Genomic DNA, 7,793 nt, shown 5'->3' with positions numbered 1-7,793 from the left:
ACAGTGTTCTGCCTTGGTTTCTCCGGGGCTTTTCGAAGTTACAGTTGAGACGACCCATTATTTTCTCGGAAAAACAACAAAATTGACTCAAGATACTTATACACATGATAAATTATGTCTTGAATGTCCCAAAAATATCAATAACTCATTTTCGAAATAAATAGAAGTCACGGTCTTTTGCCTTTGCACGGCAGAACTGCCCTCGTGTTTTGCCGCAGGACAGCAATCGTGAAAAAAAATTTCTGTCGTCTTTTAGGTCTGTAATATAAAGAGCGTGCAAAGTAAATATCTTTAGCAACAGTGTGAAAGTGAATAGCACATAACTGCAAAATTAGCCTTACCGGTATAAACATGTCTATTGGTACAATGCAGTGCTGCCAGACGTATGATAATTGTACGATAATTACGATAATTTTGACCTCTGTACGATATACGATCAATAATGAGAAAAAAAAAATCCCATAAATTTCATAAATTTCATAATTTTATGACAATTCAAATGATGGTAGTTGTAGTCATAGGGCTTCTATATTCATACACGAAATCGGCTCATTACAGACACTCTAAATGAGCTCATGCACACCTCAGAGTGTGTTAAGAATGCAGGAGGGTGCCCTGCTTTAAAGCCAACGAGCACTATGTTGCGGTCTCGCCTTACTGTGCATGTATAAAACCTCACTGAGATGATACAGACGGAACAGACATAATAAGTTTCACGCAATTCTTCTGGCAGGATCAATTCATTTACGGAGATATTTCACCATTTACTGACACGCCCACGGCGCGCTCACTCAGAATTGATCTAAAACACAACTGCCCTCATGTTTTGCCGCAGGACAGCAATCGTGAGTAAATTTTCTGTCGTCTTTTTAAGACTGTAATATGAAGAGCGTGCAAATTAAATATCTTTAGCAACAGTGCGAAAGTGAATAGCACATAACCGCAAAATTTGCTTCCCGGTATAAACATGTCTATTGGTACAATGCGTCACATGACTAAACATGCGTCATCGTTTTCAAAAGACTCCGTTTTCACAGTCCATACTACAACATGAAAACTGCTCTGGAAAGCATTTTAAAAGCTCTGTTTTCCTGGACTCCTTGCTTTAGTGTGGATAGAAGGCCAAAACGAGAGGAAAAGATGCGTTTTCAATGGAAACTTATTAATGTGGACAAGGCTTGAGGAGTTGCCAAATCTAGCAATAAATTGCTAAGTCAGGAACACTGCAGGCTACCCAGGCATTTCAGCTTGTCCCGCTCCGCAGCAGTGTCTGCAACAGCAGGAGCCTTTATCTCTCTCTCCCACTGCCGCAGCAGTGCTCGCTTCCGCAGAAGCCACACTCTTTTTTTTCTTTTTCTTTTTCCTTTTTTTCGACGCCGCAGCAGTTCCCGCTCCTGCAGGAGCCTTTGTCTGTATTTTACACTGCCGTAGCAGTGCTTGCTTCCGCAGAAGCCATTTTCTTTTTTCAGATGCCATAGCAGTTCCCACAGGAGTTTTCTTTTCAGATGCAGCAGCAGCGCCCGCTTCCGCAGAAGCCATTTTCTCTTTTCAGATGCCGTAGCAGTTCCCACTCCCACAGGATTTTTTATTTTCAGATGCCACAGCAGCGGCCGCTTCCGCAGAAGCCTCTAGTTCTCTCTTCTAAAGCCTCAGAAGTGCCGCTACTACAAGCGAGATCCAGCACCCCACCAATCTTAAGCTTTGCAAATTTTGGGGGGTTATCAACACTCCTCTCTGGCTGCTGTCCCGTACTAAATTGTATCTTTGGGGGAGCGCTCTGGGTCCGGGCTAAAATCCCCATGGCCTGCAGCCACACCGTCCAACCCTAGCGTGAGGCTGCCTCCGCTAATGGCGCAGGCCCCAACGCCCGCCATTTCTCCTTTCTTTCCCCCTCTTTCTTCCGCTCCTGGAGCCATCCCAAGCGTGAGCATGACTCCGCTAATGGCGCAGGCCCCGACACCCACCATTCCCCCTCTCTTTCCTTCTCTTTCTTCAACTATCGCTCCCAGAGCCGTCCCAAGCGTGAGCACGCCACCGCAAGCGGTTCTCCAACCAGCACAAGAGAGAACCCCTATAAATAATCAAAGCAGCCTTACCTTCATTTTCTCTAGTCTTTCAGCATCCGTTCACCACCCCGACTCCTCACCTTCAGCCTGTTCCTACCCCAGCACGGGGAGGAGCACTCGGGGGAGCGCTCTGGGTCCAGGCTAAAAAACCCCATCCCTCCGAACACTCTCGCCTTGGAACCACCCCCCGTAGCCAGCTTCCATATCAAAGAAGCTCACCGAACCCTCATCAGCCAACCCCTTTAACGCCAGTCCATCCCTGTTCACTTTTCCAAATTATATTCTCCCTTGTGTTTGTTCAAGTTCAAGAGATAGTGAAGTGTCTGTGTTTTATTTTCATTATTTTTTTTAGGTCATTTAGTTTTTAATACTGTGAGTTTATTTTGCTTGGTCTAGCCCTGAAGTTAATTTAAAATGTTTGTTTTAAGTCTATATTGTGATTACCTATCCTCACATTAAAATGTGAAAACTGAAAATGTGAATAAAAAAGTTACTAAACGGACTTATTTATCATTAACTTTATCATATGTTAACTCCTAGACTGGGGGTCGTAACAAACAATATTAAAGATTGAAAATAATGAGTAATTGTGTATGACCATATATTTGGGTTGATAATAAAGGCTTTTGAGACACTAAAACATTGCTCTTAATACACTCTAAAAATGCTGGGTTATTCCAACCCAAATTTGGGTAAAAATTGGACCAGCCCATACCGATGGGTTAAAAATTTAATTTAAAATTTAAACTCAACTGTTGGGTTTGTCCATATTTTATAAAATTTTGAGTTGAAACAAACTCAGCATTTTTTAGAGTGTAGCCTTGAGCTCGCAGTTGATTGATACCTTAAGATATGTGTAGGCTAGTAGTGTCGAGGTGAGCACAACCTGTTGCCACTTTTATAGTATTGTTGATATTGCAATAACCATCACCTGCAATGCACACAACTGGCCCACCTGCTACAAATCATATCAAAATTTAGGCCATGGTTATAAAGGTGCCACAACTAGTGTTTCAGTTTTATTGAGAAAGTGATCTATTAAACAGTGGAATTTCTATAATCATGGCAAAAACAAAAAGGGGAAAAGGGGCTGCCAGAAGAGACATGTGGACAGCAGCTGGAGGTAAAGAGGTACTTGTTAAGTTTTTTAAGACAGCAAACATAAACCAGCAAGACACAACTCAGACGGCACCGATCTGGCATACACTGTCTACTAACATTTTTGGTAAAAACACGCAAAACAATAGACAATGGATTTATGTTGTGTGGAGATACAACAGGAGGGACGTGAGAACAATTATTCAAAAGGAAGATACATCCGCTAATTGTATGCCTTCCAACTGGCATCCAAGAGAAGAAATTCAGGATAATCAGAAGAGGGGCCCATACAGGGCATGAGAGAGTGAAAGCAATGGAGAGTGAAACTGACGCGCATCCTCCCAGTGAGCTGAGTGTTGAAATTGAAGCTGATGATGTGCTGTAGTGTCGTCTGCTGCTCATCTTAGGAACCACACTCAGTCTTGGGTTTTTGATGCCAGAAGATACACTTTATTACATCATCAAGAATAAAGTGGAGAAGTTCTCTGCAGAAAACTTATCCAGAATGTTTCTCTGCCTCTCTTTTTATACAGTTCTGACTTTAAGGCGTTTTCCATACATAGAATGGTTCCTTTGTGCATACGATTTTCCCTAGCGAGGAGGGGTTCTTGTTATGGTAAAGAAAGAAGCCCACTTGTATTTTTCCAGATGTTTCTAATCGGAGGGTCTGTCTACTTTAGCCACGTAGGCATTTTCCACACAGGCATATATGATTATAATGGAAGAATAACTGGATATATCAATGGTTATATTCATAATGATTACACTCGAACACTTCATATTTTGACCAATAAAAATCTTCGACAGTGCCTCCTCCCAGTGATCTGAGTGTTCAGAGTGAGGCTGCTTATGGGCCTCCTCCCAGTGATCTGAGTGTTCAGAGTAAAACTGATGTGCATCGCCCAAGCATCAAAGGTACAAAAGATGACTTTCGAAAGATGTCAAACCCCCCACCAAAAATATTTAAATTGCTCATAGAACCAAAAATTTGGAAACAAATATCACCTTTGAAAGGGATAAATAAACTTAGACAGCCATGGACTCACTACATGTATCAAACATTTCGGAAAATCACTCCTTGCTGTCCACTCAGATTCCCGTACCAACACGTACGTGCAACAGGAAGCCGAAAACGGCAGTGCCCATATATAAAGGTGAGGGCCAAATGTATCTTCCCTTCATGCGGTGCAAATTACAAGTTCACCATCACACGAAAACCTTTGAAACACCAGTACGTTCTAGTGACCATGTGCCTTTCTGGTGAAATTCTTCACAGTAAATCTCATCAACGCTTTCGACAAGCAAGTAACATCAGGTGGGGAGCTATAGCCAGAAGTGTCATTGAAAGTGTGAGCAAAGAGTATTACAATAGATTGCAAAACACCCCAGTGGAGGAGCTTGTCGCGGGAAATATAACCCACAGCCTCAGTAAAAACATCCTGAAAGTAATCTCTCATGAAATGACAACATTTTATTGGAGACACAGCTGACACAGTCAATCATCAGACAAACAGATACATCATTCTATAACACACCAGGATATGTACACAATTTTCAAGCTGACCCATTCGGCGCCCACCTTTACACCGAAACGGGGATGACTATTATAAAAAAACGTCAGTAACGCTGCATTTAGATGCTACAGGCAGTGTCATCTCCATACCAAATCAAAAAAAGAAAATTCTGTACTATGCACTAACCTTACCAGGAAGAGGAAGAGATGCCCCACCTTTGCTGGTTAGCGAAATTATTTCTTCTGAGCATTCTGTCCCGCCTATTACTTTCTGGCTGATGCAGTTTTTGCTGAAATTGTCCACTTACACCACAGTGCAAATACACCGTGTAGAGACGGATTACAGCTGGTCTCTAATGCAAGCGGTTCTTCTGTCTTTCAATAAAGAATCAGTGCTTGCATACCTGGAAAGTGTGCATGCGATCTGCCAAAAGCAGAAAAAATGGTCAGAGGTCAGATCAAAGACCATTTTACATCTGTGCGCAGCACGCGTAATTAAGGCCGTCTCTGCTGCTTTTCACAGAAAAACCAACGATAAAGGCTTGAAAGCATTTGCCACGTTTGTATTTGCGAGATTGCAAAACACCGTGTGTGTGGACGAAGCCCTGGAGATTTTCAAGGCCCTGTGCGTTGCACTGCTTTCAAGATACGTCACTGCAAGTGTATCAAGCAGTGTAGCATTCTTGCGGGACATAATAAATCAAGACGTACCAATGCAAGAAACGACAGAAGAGTCCCCAAACTGGGAAGCCGAAGAAAAAACATCTAGGACAATCACCGGTGGTTCTCCTTACAGTAGACTCTTCCGAAGCATGTTTGAAGCGGTTTTGAACACTTCGGAAGAAGAAACACATGAGGAAGTCCAACTAAATCCATATTACTGCCCTGGTATTGTCACATTCCTTTTGGAGAATTACATGCCAATCTTTCCACTTTGGAGCGGCATACTTTTAGGTGACCTAAAAAGGTATTCTGTTGATTTTCCCGTTACACTGCCATCTACGTCTGTATGCCAAACACGAGACACCAACTGTCACGCTGAGATTTGGTTTGGAATTGTAAAAAATGCAATTCTCGGTAGAAAGCGAAAACTCAGACCAGCAGAATTTATTACCACCATGTACACCTCACTGAAGGGACGATACAGGGATTACATCTTGAGGAACAGTCTTCCGCAAGATGTACTTACCCGACCAAGGAAGTCATCAAGAGATGTGTCGTTTGCTGAAGAGAGGTGGGCTAAAAGATCAGGAAAAAGAGGCAAAAGAAAATCCCACTATTTCAGTGCCCCGGATGAAATTCCAATGCCACAAACGAAATGTTTATCTGAACATAGTCTGCAGGATGCTGTTCAAAGGGTAATTTCAGAGTTATTTAAATATATAAATTATACAAAATAAGCGTAAATTTCAGTATGTTTTAGTTGACATTGAGTTTGTTTTTACAGGGCGCAACAGTGCAAAAGCGTGGCATTTGCAAAACACTACCCAAGCGCAGTGACGTAGACAAAGATGCTACAGAAGTTGTTACTGAATATGCAAGTTATATCTTTTGAAAAAGGGTCACTTGTATAAAATAGCCTCTATTCCGTGTATATTTCAGTCTCTATAGAAATATTTTTTACTGGCCGCAAGAGATCAACAGTACAACAAAGGTGACATTGGAAAAATCACAACACCAAAAATGACATCACCAAAGTGCAGAGATGCAGCCACAGATGATACAAAAATTGCTGCTGAAGAGGTAAAAAAAATAATTCGTTTAGGAAATATTTCTGGGTATTAATAAAAGATAAAAACACGTCGGCAAAAGAGTAAGCAATGCAGAAAAACAAACACATCAACGAAATACAGTGACTCAGCCACTGCGGGAGATGTTCAAGAAGAAGAAATTGCAGATGAGGTATAAGAACTGTGGCATTTATAACAAATCTGACTGTGCAAATTGTGCCTCCTTAATTTAGCGCCGTGTTGTTGTTGTTTTTAAAGAAAAAAAAAACGAGACTAGGAGGGATCTGTTCTCCCTTCAAATGGCTGTTCTGTGTTTTTAAAACCTATGACTGTTTGACTTAAAATAGAATAAAAGTTGTGAAAAGTAAAAGCAATAATATTTAGACCATTTTATACAGTAAGTTGTGAGATCGGGCTTCGTACCTCTGCCTTTGTTTTCATTATGGGAAAAATAATTAAGCCTGTGGTTCTCTTCAGAATAATGTCAAATAATACATCTACAGGTTGCAGCCCTCTGGCGATGTGAAGAGAGTGAGCAGGCTGTTGCACAGCTCAAAGCTGTGCCTTACAAGTTCAGTATTGTTTTGGGGCAAGCAGACCTGATCACTGTTTGACCCCATGAGCTGTTAAATGGCGAAGTAAGTACAGATTTTCTATCAACATATCTATGGCTTTCAGAAAGAGTAGCTTGCATATGTATTCTACTTGTGTTATTAATATATTGTAGGTTATGGAGAGCTACATTCGCGCTGTCCTTAACAAACATGATAAACCTGGAAGACTGTACCAGCTCAGTCATTACATCACTGGTGTCATCTTTTATGGGACGAGATACCAGCTCGCTCAACAAAGTTTGAAAAAAGTAAGTATAATATGGAAACTAGCATTTGTAATGTAAGCTATACATTTAACATGAGTACATTGTAACTTTTAAAAAACAAAACTACAACGTTTCATATGAATGAAAAATCATGCTCGTGTGTAATGTGGGTTTTGGGTTTTGTTTCATGTTCATGTTTTCCATGTCTTTTATTTTGTAATTGTTTCCTGCTGTTGGTGTCATACTTCCCTTGCCTCATGTCTCTCTGCCTTGTGTATGTGTCATGTTCTCATTGGTTATTGTCTAGTCATGTGATTCCCTTATCTGTGTTATGTTCTCATTGGTTGTCTTAGTCATGTGTCTTGTTCCCCATTGGTTTGTTCATGTCATGTGACCCTCCTTGTCTGCTATAACTAGCCATCATATTGCCATTGTCTCTTTTGTCGTGTATTGATGTTGTAACCCGCTGTCGGTGAGTGTAGTCTGTTCATGCCACATCAAGTCTGTTCATGCCTCGTCAAGTCAAGTCTGTTCATGCCTCGTCAAGTCAAGTCTGTTCATGTCAA

The sequence above is a fragment of the Sinocyclocheilus anshuiensis genome, unplaced genomic scaffold (assembly GCF_001515605.1).
Source record: "Sinocyclocheilus anshuiensis isolate Anshui unplaced genomic scaffold, SAMN03320099.WGS_v1.1 scaffold1223, whole genome shotgun sequence".
Lineage (NCBI taxonomy): Eukaryota > Metazoa > Chordata > Actinopteri > Cypriniformes > Cyprinidae > Sinocyclocheilus > Sinocyclocheilus anshuiensis.
This window is presented reverse-complemented; position numbering follows the sequence as displayed.